Source organism: Macrotis lagotis, chromosome 1, assembly GCF_037893015.1.
Source record: "Macrotis lagotis isolate mMagLag1 chromosome 1, bilby.v1.9.chrom.fasta, whole genome shotgun sequence".
Lineage (NCBI taxonomy): Eukaryota > Metazoa > Chordata > Mammalia > Peramelemorphia > Peramelidae > Macrotis > Macrotis lagotis.
In genome coordinates, this window is record NC_133658.1 from 477,150,962 (window position 1) to 477,172,754 (window position 21,793).

The window sequence follows — 21,793 nt, forward strand, 5'->3', positions numbered from 1 at the left end:
ATTCTTCAAAGCAGAAAATCTTACTTGCTATTTCCCCACCCCACCAAAAATATTAAAAAGAGAAACTTAAGAAACTGGATAAATCTCAGCATCCCCCCAAATCTAAATACATATTTACAATAAAAAGGTACTTTGAATCTCTCCATCTAGATACAGATGCTTCATGGAAGAAAATAGGAAAGTAACTCATGGCCAGAATTATTGCACAGAGAGCCTTGAGTTGTTCAGAGAGCAGAGTGTGTGTGTGTGTGTGTGTGTGTGTGTGTGTGTGTGTGTGTAGTGCAAGTCTGTTTGTGAGAAACAGAGAGACAGTATGTCAGACTGAGGGAGAAAAAAAGACAGACTGAGATAGACACAGACAGAAAATTCAGATAACATTTTACTAAAAAGTGTCCTTGTTTAAAAGTACTCATGTAGACACCTAGGATCGATGCCAATCTACCTTCCCCTCTACCTTCAAATTCAGTCTATCTTCATGGGATTCAGGTGAGGTGAGAGTTATTCCTGAGGAGTGGAAACCTAGATTCCAGAGGGCTAAAACTTCCACATACCCCACCAACAAGATCCATCAATTTATCAAAATGAGAACTAGCATGAGATCAAAATAAAACCTGGCAAAATATTAAAAGAAAGTTCTTGGCTCCCTTTAATTGGCATGGATATAAGGGATCCATGGGGCATGAGACTGGATAAGTGGAATGAATCAAGATTGTGGAGAACATTGAAAGTCAGATAGAGGAGTTGTTGCTTTGACATAAGTTGAATCTGATCTTTGTGGACATGCTTAAAAGAAGACTCAAATAACCAGGTTTTATTACCTACTCTAGGGAATCCCACTTTTACTTATTCCTATATCCCATTGGCACTTTAGACCATATTCCATGCTTTTATGGAAAGAATTGGATTGCTACAGATTAATTCACTCCAGCTCATGTCACCCCTGAAGAAATAAATATTTTTGTTTTGATGTATTCTCTTTACAGAAGGGAACATTAGTACACTGATGGCTTAAGTTACTCACCCTGCAAACAAGGCTCAGGTAGACCCTCTAGGGGATTGACAGGTAAAACCTCTTTTCTCACTTGGCACTAAAACAAACACAACAAATGACAAAATTGCTAGTAAATTCTGGGCGTCCCCCCCCCCCAAAGAACCCTGGCCATTTTGAAGTCTGTGTGACATACTTTCGTTTGATTTTAAACAAATCAATGTAGTGATTTATTCTGCAATATTTTCAGCTAAAGTTTTTTCCTCTCTCTCTTTAATTATTGATATTATTTTGGGTATAACATATTGTCTTAGATTTTTGTCATTTTTGATATTTACAGCAGAATTTATTTTCCTTCCTTTAAATTATTTTTTTTCTCTTTAAATGAAGTAAGTCTGAGTGGGATACATGGGCTCTGGTAAAGTGTTTGGTATTGCTTGCCTATCTTCAATCCCTTCTTTGAAATATGATCTTTCTGAGCAATATTTCTACAACCTCCCTTGGCCTTCCCTAAAGATGGTTAGTGATCTTTCAGATGCTGCTGGCCAAAAACAGTTCATAATCTCTGGTTGCAACAATAATTTCCCATGTTTTAATTCTGTTCCCTCTCTTCCTTATTCAATGGCTTGATTATTTAAGGCTCTTAAGAGAACTAAAACACACTCCTCTGTGAGATACAGTGTAACACCATTGCTCTCCATCTAATGTCTAAGGCAATTGAGGTTGAGTAAGAGATACAAGATGGATACAATCTTTCTATAGGATGGAGTTGCATTTGAGATTCATAGCACTTCCTTCTCTCCTACCACAATTTGTTAGGAAGTTGGTGACAATGTCAATGTTAATCAATTAACGAAGGAACTGACATTTATTAAGTGTTTACTATGTGCCAGTCACTGTTGTAGACCATGAAGACACAAAAACAGATACAAAATAGTCTCTTATCTTCAGGGGCAAAGAAAATCAAAACATTTATTCTGGATTCACTGAGATAATGGCAAGAGAAATACACTTTATAAAGGCCTGGAACTAGGCAATTTTTTTGAACAGCCAGAGATTTTCTTAAAGTGTATTTGATTGAAATTTCCCTTACCTCAAACACTTCTTTTCCTGAGGTGCCCATTGCCCTCCTGCTAACCTTTGTCTAACAAAGGACCATCACCGATGCACCCTAACTGCCTAATAGAATTGGGACTGTTCAATTAAAAATATCTTAAATACTACTTCAATATTCCACACATTGGGTTTTACCAAAGATTCAATCATGTCCTCTAAAACAAGCTTTACATGAATATAGACTTCCTATTTGCCTTTGGGTTATTTCCAGGAGGGCAGCTAGGTGACACAGTGGATATAGCCCTGGCCCTGGAGTGAGAAGGACCTGAGTTCAAATCTGTCCCCAGATGCTTGACATTTACTAGCTGGGTGACCTTGGGCAAGTCATTTAACCCTATTTGCTTCCTCTTTAAGGCTATTTTAAGTTGTCCTGATTCATATCTGGCTAGTTGGCTCTGGAGGAAATCGTAAGGTTGGTGACAACATAGCACTTCCCCTCTCAAGTCCAATTCATGGGCTTGTCATGGCATCACCTCCCCAATGTCTTGGTCTTCTATCAGAATGAAGGACAATCATCATCATCATCATCAATTTTCAGGAAATGTTTTGCTCTGAGTTACCTTTCTATACTTGCCTAAAATTCTTTTCATTAGTGTGGCTAAGAAATACTAATTTTAATTTAGTTAATTTATCAGAGGCCTCATCATGTAGTGAACTGAATCTTGAATTCAGGAAGATCTAGATTAAAAACCTACATGGTTGTATAAACATGGTTTGTCATAGAACTTTTACAAACTTTAGAAAATCATCTGAGATAACAAGTCATAGTGGGAGGGGGAGGAGTTTGCATACTCGGAGTTCTGCACTATATCTTTCCCCATTCTCAACCCTCTCCCCACACAGCAATAAACTGAGAGAGGAATAATACACTTGTCAGATATCACTTTAGCATGAATTTAATTTATCTTACCATCTAATACTCTAATTTGGAGAAAAAGAGATAGCATGAAGGATAGGTGAATTTTGAGGGAAAGGAGGAGACTAAGTACCATAGAAAGCAAAGAAAGACTTTTGAAAGAGTTGTATTACTTGCCTAATGATATGCTTCTTTATTTTCCTAATGTGGAAAATGAGGGAATTGGACCAGATGCTCACTAAACTTATTTTTTAAGATTTTTAAAATTTTTATTGATGTTTTCTTTTCTTTTTTGCTATCATTTTTTATGAAATGTATTTATTTATCATTTTCATCCATTTATAAAAGCTTATTTCCAAGTTAAAACATTTCCCTCCACTCTCCCTTTCTAGCCCTGTTCCCCTCAATGGGGAATAGTCAGGCTAGCCTTTTACATATATATTTTGTTAAATATATTTACAAATTAGTAATATTTGGCATGAGGAATTGGGATTAAAGGAAAGAGATACATAAGAGATAATTTTTATAGGGTGTTCATCAGATTTGGAAGGGTTTTTTTTCCTTTTTGTATTGTTTTGTTTTGTTTTTCTTCCTCTGGTTAGGGATAATATAGTCTATAACAAGTGAAATACAATTGTCCTCTGGAATTTTGAGAGGAATTGCTCCCATCAAGGTTATTCATCTCATAATGTTGTTGATGTGTACATTGTTTTCTTGGTTCTGCTACTTTTGTTCAGCATCAGATCCTGTTAAGTCATTCCATGCTTCTCTAGAGTCCAACCATTTATGGTTTCATATAGAACAATAATATTCCATAGTATTCATGTACCATGACTTGTTTAGCCATTCCTCAATTGATTGGCATCCCCTCAATTTCCAATTCTTTGCCACTACTAAAAGAGTTGCTATGAACATGTAGCTTTGGAACATGTAGGACTTTTCCCATTTTTTATAATTTCTTCTGGGTATAGTCCTAGAATTGGAATTGCTGCATCAAAGGGTATGAACAGTTTTATTACTCTTTGAGCATAGTTCAATATTGCTCTCCAGAAAGGTTGTATCCATTCACAACTCCACCAGTAATACATCAATGTCCCAATCCTTGCACAACCTCTCCAACATTGATCATCTTGCTTTTTTTTTAATCTGGGCTAATCTAATAGATGTGAGATGAGACCTCATTGTTATTTTAATTTGAATTTCTCTAATCAATAGTGATTTGGGACATTTTTTCATATGCTTATATATAGCTTTAATTTCTTCATTTGAAAACTGTCTGTTCATATCCCTTGACCATTTATCAATTGGGGAATGACTTGCGATCTTATAAATTTGTTACAATTCTCTATATATTTTAGAAATGAGACCTTTAACAGAACTGCTGGTTTTGAAGATTGTTTCCTAGCTTTCTGCTTTTCTCTTAATTTTGGCAGCATTGATTTTATTAGTGCAAAAAGATTTTGATTTAATATAGTCAAAATCATTCATATTGCAGTTTATAATGTGCTCTAATTCTTGTTTGGTCATAAATTTATCCCTTTTCCATAGATCAGAGAGATAATTTTTTGTTCTATTAATTTATATATGATATCACTCTTTCTGTTTAACTCCTGTACACATTTTGACCTTATTTTGGTACAGGGTGTGAGATGTGGATCTATGTCTAGTTTTTGCCATAATATTTTCTAGTTTTCCCAACAATTTTTGTCAAATAATGAGTTCTTATCACAGAGGCTGATGTTACTGGGGTTGTCAAATAGTAGATTGCTGAAATCACTTACTGTAGTTTCTTTTGAACCTATCCTAATCCACTGATCCATTACTCCGTTTCTTAACCAGTACCAGACAGTTTTGATGACTGCTGATTTATAGTATAGTTTTACATCTGGTAGAGTTAGACCACCTTCCTTTACATTTTTTTCCTTCAGTTTCTTTCCTATTCTTGCCCTTTGGTTGGTGCAGATGAATTTTGCTGCTATTTTTTCTAGCTTGGTAAAGTAGTTATTTGGTAGTTTGATTGGTATGGCACTTACTAAGTAATTTAATTTTGGTAGAATTCTAATTTTTATTATATTAGTTCAACCTATCCATAAGCACTTGACATTTTCCCAATTATTTAGATCTAACTTTATTTGGGTGAGGAGAGCTTTATAATTGCTTCATACAGTTTTGGGCACTGTCTTGGGAGGAAGATTCCCAAGGACTGAATGTTGTCTACAGTTACTTTAAATGGAATTTCTCTATCTATTATTCTTGTGTATTGTTTTACATATATAGAGATGATGATGATTTATGTGGGTTTATTTTATGTACTGCTATATTGCTGAATTTGTTAATTGCTTCAAGGAGGTTTTTAAATGATTTTCTCAGGTTCTCTAGGGCTTTTTGTCTCAAACATGTCATCTTGGACCTCTTCTGTTGAGAGAAAATTATACTCATTCTACCCACCAATTATCCTTAGAGAAGTAAAGTTCTTGTTATATCTTCCCTATTAGGGTTGTAGACAATTTGATAGTCAACCAACATTTGTTTAAAACAGTTTTGTTTTTTTCAGTCCCCTTTTCATTTACGTTTTTAATGCAATTCTTCAGTGTATATTTGGCAATTGAATTCTCTGTTTAGTTCTGGTCTTTGTCAGGGAATTCTGGAAGTCTTCTATTTCATTGAACATCCATCTTTTCCCCTGACAGTATATGTTGAATTTTGTGGGGTAGTACATGCTGGATTGTAATCTCAAATCCTTAGCTCTCTGAAATATGTGATTCCAGTTCTTGCAGTCCTTCATAGTCTGATTGTGTTCCCTTTATATTTTAATTGTTTTCTTTTTGTTGTTTACAATATGCTTTCCTTTATTTGAGGGTTCTGGACTTTGGCTATTATAGCCCTTGGATCTTTTATCCTAGGGTCTCTTTCTGGAGGGGTTCTGTGGATTCTCTCGGTGGTCATATTATTATCTTGTTCTAGTAGTTTCGGGCAGTATTCCCTTATAATTTCCTGCATGATGTTTTCCAGGTTCTTTTGTTGATCCAGGCTTTCTGATAGTCTGATGATTTGTAGATTGTCTCTTCTGGATTTACTTTCCAGGTCATTTATTTTCCCTAGAAGGTACTTTACAATTTCTTAAATATTTTCAGTCCTTTTATTTTGTTAGATGGAATCTTGTAGTCTTGTAAATTCAATGGTTTCTAATTGTTCAATTCTAATTTTAGAATTTTATTTTCTTCAAATAGCTTCTCTGTTCCTTTTCCAGTTGGTTTTTTACTTTCAACAGAGCTGATTTCTTTGCTCAACTTTTCACAGTTTTCCTACATGACATTTTTTTCTTCCTCTTTTCCTTGGTTTTTAAGTTCTTCTTTAAGTTTTTCAATGGACTTTTGTATTTGAGGTTAATTTATAGACTGTTTTTGAATCTTCCCCTGTGAGTGATTTTTCACTGCTTTCTTCTTCAGGCATGGCATTGCTGTTATCTTTGTCTGTAAAGTAGTTTTCTAAGGTGAGCGCTCTCTTAGCTTTTTGTTCATCTTTGCCATTTTAGTTCTGCTCCTGGGGTATATGGAGTATAGAGCCAAGATTTTATTTTGTTGGGGCTCCCACTTATCCCTGGCTTGTTGTTGGCCAAGATGTTGCCTATGCAGTCCAGGTCTTACCTTTGCAGAGGTTTCCCCCCCCCCTTTATATCCTCCTTATGTTACTGACTGAACAGAGAATTTTTCCTGACCCAGTCCTGTCTTTTACCCTGGTATTCTTAGGGTTCAGACTTTGTTTACAGTTTAGATCCTCCTTGTTAACTTGATATCTAGCTGTTAGGACCTCTGCTATTATTAATCTCTCAGGACCTGGATTGCACTATGGCTAAAAGCCTCCTAACGGCTTTCCCCACTCTGCTGACTCCTGGACTTTACTTCCCCTTTTCCCCCAAAGAGACAAACTTTCACAGAAGGTCCTCTGTTATGTCTACAGTTAAATATTTCCTTGAATCTTATCTGTTTCTTGGTGGGATCTGTGGTGTGAATGCCAGAGTAGAGGCTTCATTTATCTTTGGAAGGGAAAGTCTCTGGGAGTAGATTAACTTGGTGCTGCCATCTTGGCTCTGCCCTAGAAGTCTAAACTTCTAACTCTAAAGTTTTGGACTCATGTTCCTACAAGGATCCTGTGGTTAAATAGAATAGAAGAAGCCCTGAACTACATGAGGGTCTTTGACTAATACTGAAAAGTAATAAAATGAAATTTTTAATGACTTTATTATAAGAAGAAGAAAAAGGGACAAGGAAGGTTAGCAACGGAAAGTTGGGTGAATTCTATTTAATATAGTTCACTAATGAACACAAGTTGGATGGAGGGGAAGGGTTAAGTGGTAGATTAAATTATAGAGTTTATTTATTTTGAGTTTTACAATTTTTCCCCTAATCCTACATCCCTCCCCCCACCCCCCACAGAAGGCAGTTTGCCAGTCTTTACATTGTTTCCATGATATACATTGATCCAAATTGAATGTAATGAGAGAGAAATCATATCCTTAAGGAAGAAACATGAAGTATAAGAGATAGCAAGATCAGACAATAAGGTATCATCTTTTTTTCCCCTAAATTAAAGGTAATAGTCCTTGGTCTTTGTTCAAACTCCACAGTTCTTTCTCTGCATACAGATGGTATTCTCCATTTCAGACAGTTCCAAATTTTCCTTGCTTGTTGCACTGATGGAATGAGCAAGTTCATCAAGGTTGATCATCACCCCCATTTTGCTGTTAGGGTGTACAATGTTTTTTTTGTTTTGTTCATCTCACTCAGCATCAGTTCATGCAAATCCCTCCAGGCTTCCCTGAATTCCCATCCTTCCTGGTTTCTAATAGAACAATAGTGTTCCATAACATACATATACCACAGTTTGCTAAGCCATTCCCCAATTGAAGGGCATTTACTTGATTTCCAATTCGTTGCCACCACAAACAGGGTTTCTATGAATATTTTTGTACAAGTGATGTTTTTTATTAAGGGGTGGATTAAATGATATATAAATTTCCTTCCAGCTCTTAACTTATGAGCTGGATATGGACACACATGGAGTAGTTTCCTTGTACTGTATATTGCAAGTATATAATATTTATAAAGATTTCCTGTTTTTGAAATTATGAATGGATGAAATATTTATTTACCCCATGCAAACCACTGTGCTAAATGCAAAAGATAAAAATGAGAACATATGATAGCTCCTGCTCTCAAGTAACTCACCTTCTAATGGGGAAACAATATATATGGATACTTTCAACTGTACATCAGATGGAAAATCTCCATAATCTTTAGCATAGTGTGACAAAGAAGATTGTAATGACTTTTAATGTTATTTCTACTGATACAATAACATAAGTTACTCATTGACAGTGCTAAGGGATTTGATGGCAAGAAATGCTTTCAGTAGCCATCTCAGTCTTCAGTAGTTGTCTCAGTCTTCAGCAGTTGTAGTTGTAGTACCAGCAGGAGAAATTGTTAGGTTGCTCCCTAAGAAGTTGTTTCCTAAAATGATGTTTGAGGACACTGGGGTAGAAAGGGTCTTGCCAATGAATCCTGAGCTATCAGTAACAGGATATGATAATAAATGCTGTTCATAGTGGTGGCTCAATTGGTCTTTCATGTGTGGCCTCCCGTCTCTTTCTTTTCAGGTGGTTTCCTTCATTAACTATGTTATTTTACCTCTCCTGTGAATGGTAGCTGGGTAGCAACTGGTAGAAATGACTGAACTCTTTTCTAGAAAAAGCCATCTCAGGGGTGGCTAGGTGACACAGTGGATAAAGCACTGGCCCTGGAGTCAGTAGTACCTGGGTTCACATCTGGTCTCAGACACTTACTAATTACCTAGCTGTGTGGCCTTGGGCAAGTCACCCCATTTGCCTTGAAAAAAACCTAAAAAAAAGAAGAAGAAAAAGCCATCTCAAGGAAATGGCCATAAATGCTGGGCCAGAAGTAGGACCAGGAAGATGCTACTTTTCTCATGGGTTTTGTGACTATTTACCAGTAAATAACAACTGGTCAACAGTTGTTGTTAGTGGTTTTGATCAAGATGGACTACATATCCACAATATCTCCCCTCAAAACCTTTTTTGGTTTATGGTTCTGGTCTATCTCTACTAAGGTCTAGGGGAAGATGTTGGTCAAGGTAAGGTTTGACTTGTCAAGCACATGTTACTTCTTTTTTCTTTAGCACATGGAAGTGCGAGAATATGAAAGAGAACAATCCTCTAAGATTCTGCTCATTCTCCTTAATCTATGAGGCATGTCTAATTCTGGAATCCAAGATGGAATAATTGCATAGAATAAGAGTAATTTGGCTAGAAAGACAATCAGGCCAACAATTCTGCTTGTTTCACTAAATAGCTTTGTAATACATTTCCCTACGTGTAGCTACAATAGGGAATAATAAGCCTTCCCTGCTTCAAAGGTTAGTTTGATAATCAAATGAGAAAAGGTATATAGGATCATAGATGGAGAGTTAGAAGTTTAAGAAAACTAAAGATTAGCACCTTACACTGGGATGATGGAGTAGGATGTCAGTGTAAGAAGTCATACAAAGCATATATAATATATAAGTTAAATGTGGGCATGCTGATGTATAAATCAACTACTTTTACAAACATGTGCATTTGTTATGTTTCCTCTTTTGGAGATCCATGTATTCTATAGAAGAAATTATGTGCATATCTATGTATACATAACTGTGTAAGTAAAATGGATTTCACAGATATGTGCAAATAAACAAAACAAATAAAAATAATAGAAATATTTTATCAAATATACATTTTTGATATTAAAAATTATAGACTTATATTCACTATTTGATTGCTTTTTAAGACAGAAATCCACTTATTTGGGGAGCAGTCAGAGCTCCCATAGGCTGCCCAAGTCTACCCAATTTCTGTGATTTGACCTCCAAGGACTATATCCCTAAATAAAAATATAGTTTGATATGCAGGTCTGTGCTGTCCTGGTCTCATTCATACCACTAACCAAGGTGCCAGACAACAATATTTTAATATTTTCTATCAATTATGGAAAGAGATTGCTCATGTGGCTTATGCAGAATTTGCCCATCTCCTCTCACACTATTCATTATGTCTGTCTCCCCTGCTTCTCACATATACACAAGCATGCTTTCACTACCCATACACTCATCCTAGGACCCACTAATTCAGATCATTATGAATACATTTATTTTTCCCCTCTATTAGTAACACTGCTTACTTATCAGTTTATTTTATGACTGGGCTTTAAAGAGACAAACTGATTCATTGTCTTTGAAAGGGACCCGTTCAACTGCCCTGATATTCATTACAATATCCATATTCCCTGATCACTGTCCTAGCTCCTACACACCATCTTATTTGGGTGAAAGGAATGTAATTACATTTATAAGCCACCTATTTCATCTGTGTTTCTTCCTCGTTAAATCAGTATCTGTGCATTTGTTTCATGCACTCACCACAAATTGATATGTATAACCTATGCATATATTCATCTCGTCAAGTATTCATGTACTGGGTTCCCGTGTTCATTATTGACAGAAATTATTCATCCTAATGAATCCATGGGAACACCAGAAAGAAAATATAACACAAAAATAACTTAAATTATACAAAATGTGCCAGGAAGAGAAAAAAATAATAAAGCCAGATCCAATTCTTGAAAAATAATAATAATAAACTAAGAGTTTCCTTGTGTGTTCTAACTACAAGTAAAGCTTCTTAGAGGCTCATTTCTGAACACAATCACAACAATCTGAAAAGGCATGCTCACTTCAGAGACCTTATATAACTACCTGTTAGGCCCAATCTGGAACAAGAGGTCATACTATATGCTTTCCAAGTAGGAATTTGGCCAAAAAGGAAAATGATCCTTTCAGACTTCTATTTGAACATTTTTGAAGGGAAGCACACCCTGAAGCAATTAGCCAAGGCAAAACCAAAGAGGGGATACAGTTGACGTAGGACTTACTTTTTTTCCTCTGACTTATGGATTCTTCATTTTCAGTTAATACAGGTAGATAGTAGAAGTCTGCAAAAATATGCCAGCACTTACAAATGATAGCAGATCAATTCTTTCTGGTAACAGCATAGAAGCAATATAGGAAGTATTTAAATAATAGTAAGAAAATAATCATCAGATATCTATGGCCTACCGTGTTTAAGGCACAGAAGCATGTAAATTCCTTGAGGGTGGGGAACTAAATTTAATTTTGTCTTTGAATTCCAAGTTTGATGAACATAAAAAAAGATTTAATCAATATTTGGATTGGATTTGAACCCTGCTTATTATTTATAGGCAATAAAAATGATGTAATAGATTTTTCCCCCTTTAGGTACTTTATAATGCAACTTGGGAGGTAAGATGCATATTAAAGATTAGAACTATGATTTCAATGTTATTGGGAACTCCCAGGTGAGGACATTCCCTCTGCTACTTTCAGTCAACTCCTTCTCTGAAATTTATAGTCTTAGTGAGTTATCTGGAGAACTGTGAAGTGAAAAGACTTACCCCTTGTCCTTTAGGCCATAGTCCTAAGTAGGACTTAAATCCAGATCTTTAGGACCATCTCTCTATCCATTAATCAGGGGCAAGGAATGTCTGATCCATAGATCATTTAAAGTCTGGGAAATAATTTGGTGATGCCAAGGCAACCACAGGCAAGATTTGAAATTCAATAAATCTAGGAGTTTTTTAGGGGTGAATTAATTAAATAGCAGACTAATTTTTAACTTGATAATTTTATATGGCCCACAAATCATATTAAAAATAACCAAATGGTCCTGGAAAAAAAAGGTTCCTCACTCCAGCATGAGGGTATACTGCTTTTTTTTAAGGAACCCAATATGAGAAAATGTACATATATCAAAAGAATGGTATGAGCAAGGACTGTAAGAACTGAATGGAAGAAGGAATCACTATGGGCTATGGTAATCAAGAAAGATTTTACAAAGAATAGGACTTGGTCTGGGATCTTGTAGATGTACATGTTTTAGAGTAACAGAGAAGAGGGAAATTTGAGACCCCAGGAGAGCAGAGACAATGTCTCATTCATCTTGAAATCTTTCTCACCACTTAATATTGCATTCTACTTGCTATTATTGCTCACTAAATGGTGAGTGAATTGCAGCAAGTAAACAAGTCTCTTTGGGTTCTGTACTAGATTAAAAGAAACACAGTGCAATCTTTAACTCCTCACTTGTCTCATATATCTAATATAGTGTCACTTATTGTCATTTCTCTTTTCTATGCATAATGCCACAGTCTTAGTACAAGCCCTCCATAATCTCCTACCAGTGTTACTGCAAAGTCTTCTAACTGGTTTCCCTGTATTAAATCTGACCCAACTCCAAGCCAAACTGCACTCAGCTGCTATAGTGATATTTCTAAAGCATAAGTCTGATCATATCAACTTCTTATTTGAGGAGCTCCAGTGTTCACTATGATCTCTAGGATCAAATATAATTTCCTCTATATGTCACTTAAAGTTCTTTCATAACCTGGTCACTTCCTGTCTTTACAGCCTTCTTATATCTTACTTCCTTAAAGGCACTCAATGGTCCAGCAACATTGGACTTGCAGTTCTTTGAGCATGATACTTTCCCATTTTCTGACTCTTTACCTTTATACTGAATATCTCACTCAACCTTCTTTCTTATGCCTCTTATTTTCTCTCAATTCTTTCAAGACTCAGATCAATATTTCCCTTCTATAGGAAGCCCTGCTCACTCTCCTGTGGTAAATTCTTTATTATTCTGATTACCTTCATATCATCTGTAGATATTTATATATTGTCTCAGCCATTAGTATGTTTAATTCATGAGAGAATTTTTTTCCCTCCTTTCCTTTGTATTCTCAGTATTCAGAACAGAGTCAAGTATGTAGTAAGCAGTTAAATAGTCATTGACTAACTATTCTATGATTAGCAGTCAAATAGCATAATGAAATGTTATATAGGGGCAGCTAGGTAACACAGTGGATAGAACACTGGGTTTTAAATGAGGAAAATCTGAGTTCAAATTTGACATCAGATACTTCCAGCTGTATGACACTGAGAAAGCCACTTAATCTTGGTTACTTCAGTTTTCTCATTTGTAAAATGAACTGGAATAGGAAATTACAAGCCTTCTAATATCTTAGTCATGAAAATCCATGAAGATTTATACATAATTAAAAATGACTAATCAAAACAAAAGCATCTCCTCATGTTAAAAAAATGGTTTATAATTATAATAAACAGCTTGGAATCATTAAAAGTTTCCCAATGTTACCTATCTTGACTTTCTTTATTCTTTTTGGATCACAATTCTCTGTCCCTTTATACTTGCTGCTCAACATAAATGAATTAATTCACTAGCATTTTAACTGCATATAAGAATCTGAACAAATAACTTTTTATGAACTTTTTATCTTTTTTAATGTCTTACTTTAATTTTTAAATTTTTATTTTTTTTATTTTTCCAACAACACGAAAAGATTGTTTTCAGCAAACATTTTTGCTAAGGTTTTGAATTTCACATTTTTCTTTTTCCCTCCTTTCCTTCCCTACCTCCTCTTGATGTAAAGCAATCTAGAATAGATTATACATGTATAACTATGTTAAACATAAGTCTATATCAATTGTGTTGTGAAAGAAGAATCAAATCAAAAAGGGAAAATAATGAGAAGGAAACAACATAATACATAAAATAAATTTAAAAATTTAAAATAGTAAGCTTTAGGCTGCATTCAGACTCCATAGCTCCTTCTCTGGACATGGATGGTACTTTCATATCATATGTCCTTTAGAATTGTTTTTGATTATTGAACTATTGAGAATAATTCCATCATAGCTGATCATCACACAATGCTGTTAGTGTTTACAATGTTCTGGTTTTGATTGCTTCACTCAGCATCAGTTCATGCAAATCTTACCCAATTTTTCTGAAGTACTGCACCCCATGATTTTTTCTTTTGTAATTACAAGCAAAGGTAGTTTTCAACATTCATTCACATGCAAATTTTTCTACTACTGTTCCTTAACTCCCCATTCCCCCATGGCAACAAACAATCTGGTAAAAATTGTACATGTACACTCATGTTTAATATATTTCCATATTAGTCATGTTATGAAAGAGGACTTAGAACTAAGGGGGGGGGGAATCATAAAAAGGAAAGAAAAAACATCCCATTCACATTTATAGTTATGATTACTATGTATTTCCCTCCATGCTATCTTTCCCGATTTACACTTTTCTCTTTCCTTTTCCCTTATCCTTCCTCACCAATATTTTGCTTCTGATTGCTACCTCTTAAACAGCCTTTGTCTATTGACCCTTTCCTCTTTCCTTCTGTCCTTACCCTTTTACTTTCCTTTTTTTGGCAAGGCAATGGGGCTAAGTGATTTGTCCAGGGTCACACGGGTAATTAATAAATTTCTGAGGCTGGCTTTCAACTCAGGGTTAATGCTCTATTCACTGGGCCACCTTTAATTTCCTTTTTTAACTTTTATTTATCTTTATTTTTACTTTCACCCACCCTTTTGTCAGTCCCTTCTTCCCCTTTCTTTCCCCCTCCATTTTTCTTTCCCTGTAGGAGAGGATAAAATTTTAAAACCAATTGGGAATTAAGTTATTCCCTCTTTGGGCTAAATCTGTTGTGAGTTAGATTTCCTCAGTACTCATACCTTTCCTTCTTTCTCTCTACTTTAAAAGAATGTTGTGCCTCTTCATGTGATGTTATTTATCCTCTAACGCCTTGCCTTCTCCTAATAAAATCCTTCTTTTCATGTCTTTATTTTTAAAAAATATGTCACTTACCCACAGCCCCTATCAAGATATATTCCTTTATCTGTACTGACAGAAGTACAAATCTCAAGGCTTGATTGATTTATAAACAACATTGTCTCAGTTTCTTCATACCTACAGCCTCTGTCCAAGTACATTGTCCCATTAGAAATACAATTTTCATAACTCAAAAATCATCAAATTTTAATTAAATTATACCATAACTTCTTTCCAAGTACTCTCTATAGAAATACAATCCTCATGAGCTAAGGATCATGTAAAGAAAAAATCACTTAAAAGCTAAAAGTTTGATTACATCAAAGGCAATTTATACTCACACACTTTGTCTAAATATGTTCCTTTCAATTGTCCTAAGAGAAATAAACTTCTCAAGTGTGAACTAATATTTCCTTTACCCAATCCACTTGCCTTTTTTTTTTGCATCTCTTGAGTTTTGTATTGGAAGATTAATTTTCTGTTCAGTTTTGGTCTTCTTATCAGGAAAGATTGAAAGTCCTTTTTTTCATTGACAATCCATCTTTTTTCCCTGAAAGAATATGCTGAATTTTGCAGAGTAGTTGATTCTTAGTTGTACTCTAAGCTCTTTGCCCTCTGGAATATCATATTTCAGTGCCCCCCCCATTCTTTTATGTTGAAGCTGAAAAGTCCTGTGTCTGCTAAAGTCCTGTGAAAAGTCCTGTGTATTTCTAACATTTAAATTGCTTGTTTTGGCTGTTTGCAACATTTTTCTCCTTTAGCTGAGAATTTTGAAAGTTGACTACAATATTCCAGTTTTTATTTTGGGATCTCTTTCTCTGGATGATCAATGAATTCTTTCAAGGACTATTTTATCTTCTTGTTCTAGAATATTACATGATATTCGATGATAATTTCCTGCATGATATTGTCCAGGCTCTTTTTTCAGATCATGGCTTTCAGGTAAACTAATAATTTGTAAATTATCTCATCTGGATCTATTTTCCAGGTCAGTCATTTCCCCTAAGAAGTACTTTATATTTCCTTTTACTTTTGTTAGCCTATTGGTTTTATATGAGGGAATCTTGGTGTTTCATAGAATCATTAGTTTTGATTTGTCTAATCATAGTTTTTAAAGTGTTTTCGTTTCCTTTTCCAAATGGCTAATTTTATTTTCCAACCGGTCGATTTTACTTCTAAAATTATTTTCACTCATTAATTTTTCATAATTCTGCTGCATGACTCTCATTTCTATTTTCCATTTTCTTTTTCCTCCTTCTTTGCTTTTTAAAAATCCTTTTGGAGATCTTTCAAGAAGTATTTTTAGAATTGAGACTTGCTCATCAACCCCTTACAGACTTCACATGTCAGCATTTTGTCATTGCATTCCTCTTCTGAGATGGTGTTTTTATTACCCCATTAGCACTTTATTTGTTTATTTGTTTTGCTAGTCCTTTTTGTTAAGTGAGCTCTGTTCCTGAGATATAGGGTATATATAGAATCAAACTTTTTTCCCCTGAGGGTTGGGGTTCTGGTCCTTGACTTTCTGCTCTGGCATTTCTGGTCTGCTCCCTGTGCTAATGTAACTCAACATTGCACCAACTTTCCAGGGTTTAAAATGCTTGCAGGGCCACAGCTAGATCTTAGTTGTGTTTAACTTGCTTCCCAACTTCCCAACTTTTCTACCTCCCCTAGGCTGTACTCCCTTTTGTCCCACAGGTTATACTTCTGAAGTTCCTCTAAGATATCTTTTTTTTTTTTAACATTTTTAGGTGTTTTTTTTTGTAAGGCAAATGGGATTAAGTGGCTTGCCCAAGGCCACACAGCTAGGTAATTATTAAGTGTCCGAAACCGGATTTGAACCCAGGTACTCCTGAATCCAGGGCCTGCACTTTATCCACTGCTCCACCTAGCCACCCCCTCCTCTAAGATATCTTGCTGAAAAGCTATTTCACATTTTTTGGTGAGTTCTGTCACTTCAAAGTTGTTTTGGGAAAAGCTTATCTAGTTTGTTTTTCCTGAGTGATTGGATAAGGTTTTTTCAGTGATCATGGGTCTCATTTAGAAGGCTTTGTAATGTTTGGAACTCAAAGAATTTAGCACAATGCACTAAGAAGTTATAAAATTTACTTAAATTGGAAATCCCTATTCTTCCATGGAATCAGTAAATATCTTAGGTGAGAAAATGTCTCTGCCTCTTATTCTGAAAAGCAATAATCATTTTTAACATATCTCAAAACTAGGATGACATAGAAGAATGTAAGTTCTTAGAGATCTAATGATTTAGAATGTGTGCAATCATGTTTTCCAAAGTTAATGACTCTAGTTCCTTTAATCTTAAAGGATTGTTTTGGCCATAATAGGATCATTGAAAAAAAGATAAGGAAATCTAAGCTCAATTATTAATTTGACAGTTAGGATTTGAATCTAGATACTGAGTATAGTCTCAGTGCCCTTTCTATTGATTACAAGATAACAACTAGTTCATTTTTTAAAAAGACATCATCACCTGAAAGAGAGCCCAGGAAGAAAATTTGCAGAATTATCATAGTCACATTTCAAAATTCCCAGTTTAAAGAGAAAATATTGCAAGTAACAAGAAAAAAACAATTAATATACTGCAGAGCTACAATCAACATTTCATAAGACCTCATAGCTTCTACACTAAAAGACCCAAGTCTTGGAACATTATATTTCAAAGAGCAAAGGACCTGGGGTTGCATCCAAGAATAGCTTAGCCAGCAAAGGTGAGCATAATCCTGAATGGAAAAAAAATGGATATTTAATTAACTGAAAGATTTTCAGGTATTTGTAACACAAAACTCAATGGAAAATTTGATATACAAGATACAAAAGAAATATAAGGAAATTATTAAAGATTAATTTTAAGGCACTAAGGTTATTAAATTAGTTGTTATTAAACTAGTAATTATTAGTTTTGTTGTTAGTAATAGTATTATTTTTATTGAAATTTTATTTTATTTTTCCAATAACATGCAAAGATAGTTTTTAACATTCATCCATTTGCCAGTTTATGGGTTTCAAATTTTTCTACTATCCTCCCTTCTTGTCTCCTCCCCATGGCAATGAACAATCTAATATTAGTTGTATATATACAATTGTGTTTAACTTATTTCCACATTTGTCACAATGATATGGAGAAATTAGAGCTATAGGAAAAAACATGAGAAAGAAAGGAAAAACTTAAATGAAGGTTTTTTTTTAAAAAAGAGTGAATGTATTCAGATTCCATTGTTTTTTCTCTGGATGTAGATGGAATTATCTCAGGATTGTTTTTGTTCTCTAAACAGATGAGAGAGAGCGGCACCCATCATAGTTGATCACCAGTGCTATTGATAATATGTACAAATGTATTCTTAGTTCGGCTCACTTGACTCAGCATCAATTCATGAAAGTCTCCATGCTTCTCTAAAGTCCAACCACTCCTGATTTCTTACAAAACAATAGTACTTCATTACATTCACATTATATTTCTCAATTCCCAATTTGTTGCTACTTATAAAGAGCTGTTATAAATACTTTTGAACATGTGAGATCATTCTCATTTTTTATGATCTTTTTTGGCATATAGCTCTAGTATTGGTATTGTATCAAAAGGTATACAGTTTCACTTTCCTTTGGGTATAGCTCCAGATTGCTTTCCATAACTCCATAAAAATACATTAGAGTCCCAATGTCTCTCCAACATTGATCTTTTCTCCTTTTTTGTCATTTTAGTCAATCTAATAGATGTGAGGTGGTACCTCATAGTTGTTTTAATTTGTATTTAATCAATAATGATTTGGAGCATTTTCTATGACTATATATATAGCTTTAATTTCTTCATCTGATAACTGCCTGTTCATATCCTTTGATCATTTATTAGTTGGAGAATGACTTGCAATCTTATAAATTTGATTTGGTTCTCAATTTATTTTAGAAATGAGTCCTTTATAAGAAACCCTATCTATGAAAATTGTTTCCCAGTTTTCTTCACATTTACAGTTTAAATTACTAACCCTTTCTCTCCATGCTATCTTCCCTCATTTTTTTTCTCTTCATCTCTCCTTAACAATGTTTTATTTCTGATTGTTGCCTCTCAATCAGTCCTTTTTTTCTATCATCCCTTTTCCTTTATTCTCCCTTTTCTCTTTAGCTTTTCTTTTTAATTTTACATTTACTCTAATTTTTTGCCCTCCTTCTTCCCCTTTCTTTCCCTTTCCCTGTGTACTTCCCTAAAGTTAGGATAAATCTTTAAATCAAATTTGGAATGTGTATTATTCTCTCTTTGGGTCAGATCTTTGAGGATAAGATTTACTCAATATTCACATTCTTTCTTCTTTCCCTCTATTATGCATGTGGTGTTATTTATTTTCTAATGCCTAGCCTTCTCCTGGTATAATCCTTCTTTTCTTATCTTGATGATTTTAACCCTGTCTTGTACCCACAACTCCCTGTCAAAATATACTCCTTTTATCTGTCTGGATAGAGGTATAATTCCCAAGATTTTATTGATTGATTGATTTATAAGCATCATTACCTTAGTCACTTCATACCCACAGCATCTAAGTACATTTCTGTCTTCTGACCTATTAGAAATACACTTTTCAAGAGCCATAAAAATATCAACTTTTAATCAATCTATGCCACAACTTCTTTCTATGTACCTTCCAAAAAAAACCAAACCTTTTGAGCTAATATATCATGTAGAGCAAAATCATTTCATGAACCATTCATACCATACTCCTCTAAGAACATTTTCTGAAATTGTAGCTAAAGTAAAGCATCATCTATTCATCATCTATTTATGATCAGATTATAAGTACACTCTCTCTGTCCCTGTAGTACTACAACCCTCATTAATTAAGGTTATCAAGTAAAGCAAGATCACATCATGATTTATTTTATACAAACACCCTCTAAGTACAACCCCTTCAACTATATTCAACCCTCATGAGAAAAAATATCAGCTAAACCACTGTCACTTTCTTTATTTTTAAAGTAATATTTTATTTGTTTTCCAATTAGATATAATAGTATTTCTGCCTATCATTTTCTATAAAGTTTTGAATTTTACAATCTTTCCTCCCCCATCCCCCCACAAAAGGTGGTTTGGTAATCTTTACAGTGTTTCCATGCTACTCATTGATTGAAATTGAATGTGTTGGGAGAGAAATCATATCCTTGTAGAGAAAATAAAATATTAGAGACAGAAAAATTATGTAGTATATAAAACACTTTTTATAAAAAAGTTGAAGGTCTTTGTTTAAACTCCACAGTTCTTTCTCTGGGTGCAGATGGCATTCTTGATTACAGGTGCTCTAATATTGTCCCTGATTAATGCATTATGGAATGAGCAAGTCCAATAAGATTGATCATCACCCCCATGTTGCCATTTGGGTGCACAATATTCTTCTGGTTCTGCTCATCTCAGTCATCATCAGTTCAAGCAAGTCTTTCCAGGCTTCTCTGAATTTTCATTCCTCTTGATTTCTGATAGAGCAATAGTGTTCCACAATATACATAAACCACAATTTGTTCAGCCATCCCCCAAATGATGGATACTCACTTAATTCTTTGCTACCAGGTCTGCTATGAATATTTTTGTATAAGTGATGTTTTTACCCTTTTGCATATTTCTTCAGGGTATAGACCCAGTAGTGGTATTGCTAGATTAAAAGGAATGCACATTTTTATTTCCTTTTGAGCATAATTCCAGATTGCTCTCCAGAAATGTTGGATGAATTCACTCCACCAACAATGTATTAGTGCCCCAGATTTCCCACATCCCTTCCAACATTGATACTTTCTGGTCATATTGGCCAATCTGATAGACGTGAGTACCTCAGAGATGCTTTAATATGCATTTCACTAACCAGTAATGATTTAGAGCAAATTTTCATATGACTATGGATAGCTTTGATTTCCTCATCTGTAAATTGCCTCTGCATATCCTTTGACCATTTGTCATCTGGGAACTGGCTTGTGTTTTTTTATTATATAAATTTGGCTCAGTTCTCTATATATATTTTAGAAATGAGTCCTTTGTCAGAAACTCTATTTGTAAAAATTGCTTCCCAATTTACTACATGTCTTTGGATCTTGGTTATAATGGTTTTGTTTGTGCAAAAGCTTTTTAATTTAATGTAATCAAAATTATCTAATTTGTTTTTAAGGATGCTCACCATCCTTTCCTTGGTCATAAATTGCTTTCCTTTCTATAGATCTGAAAAGTAAACTATTCCTTGATGTCTTAGTTTGCTTATAATATTGTCTTCTATGTCTAAATCCTGTACTCATTTTGATCTTATCTTGGTAAGGGATGTGAGATGTTGGTCTAATCCAAGTTGCTGCCATACTAACTTCCAATTTTCCCAACAGTTTTTTTATCAAAGAGAGAATTTTTAATCCCAGAAACTGGATTCTGGGTTTATCCAGAAGCAGATTAATATAATTGTTTCCTGTTGTCTTGTTTGCATCTAACATATTACACTGATCCACCACTCTATTTCTCAGCCAATACCAAATAGTTTTGATGTCTGATGCTTTATAGTATAATTTTAGATCTGGTAAGACTAAGCCACCTTCTTTTATACATTTTTGCTTTAAATGGAAATTTCTCCTTCTAGTTCTTGCTACTATATCTTGCTATTAATAATAAAAATGCTGAGGATTTATGAGGGTTTATTTTATATCCTGGGACTTTGCAAAAGTTACTAATAGTTTCTAGTAGTTTTTAGATGATATTTGATTTTCTCATATACCATCATGTCAACTGGAAACAGTGAAAGTTTTGTTTCTTCCTTCTCAATTCTGATTCCTTCAATTACTTTTTCTTCTCTAATTGCTGAAGCTTACATTTCTAATACAATGTTGAATAGTAGTGGTGATAATGGGCATCCTTGTTTCACCCCCTGATCTTTTTGGGAATGTTTCCACCCTATCCTCATTGCATATAATGCTTATTGATGGTTTTAGATAGATACTGTTTACAATTCTAAGGAACATCCATTTATTCCCATACTCTAGTACTTTTAGTAGGAATGGGTGTTGTATTTTGTCAAAGGCTTTTCCAGCATTT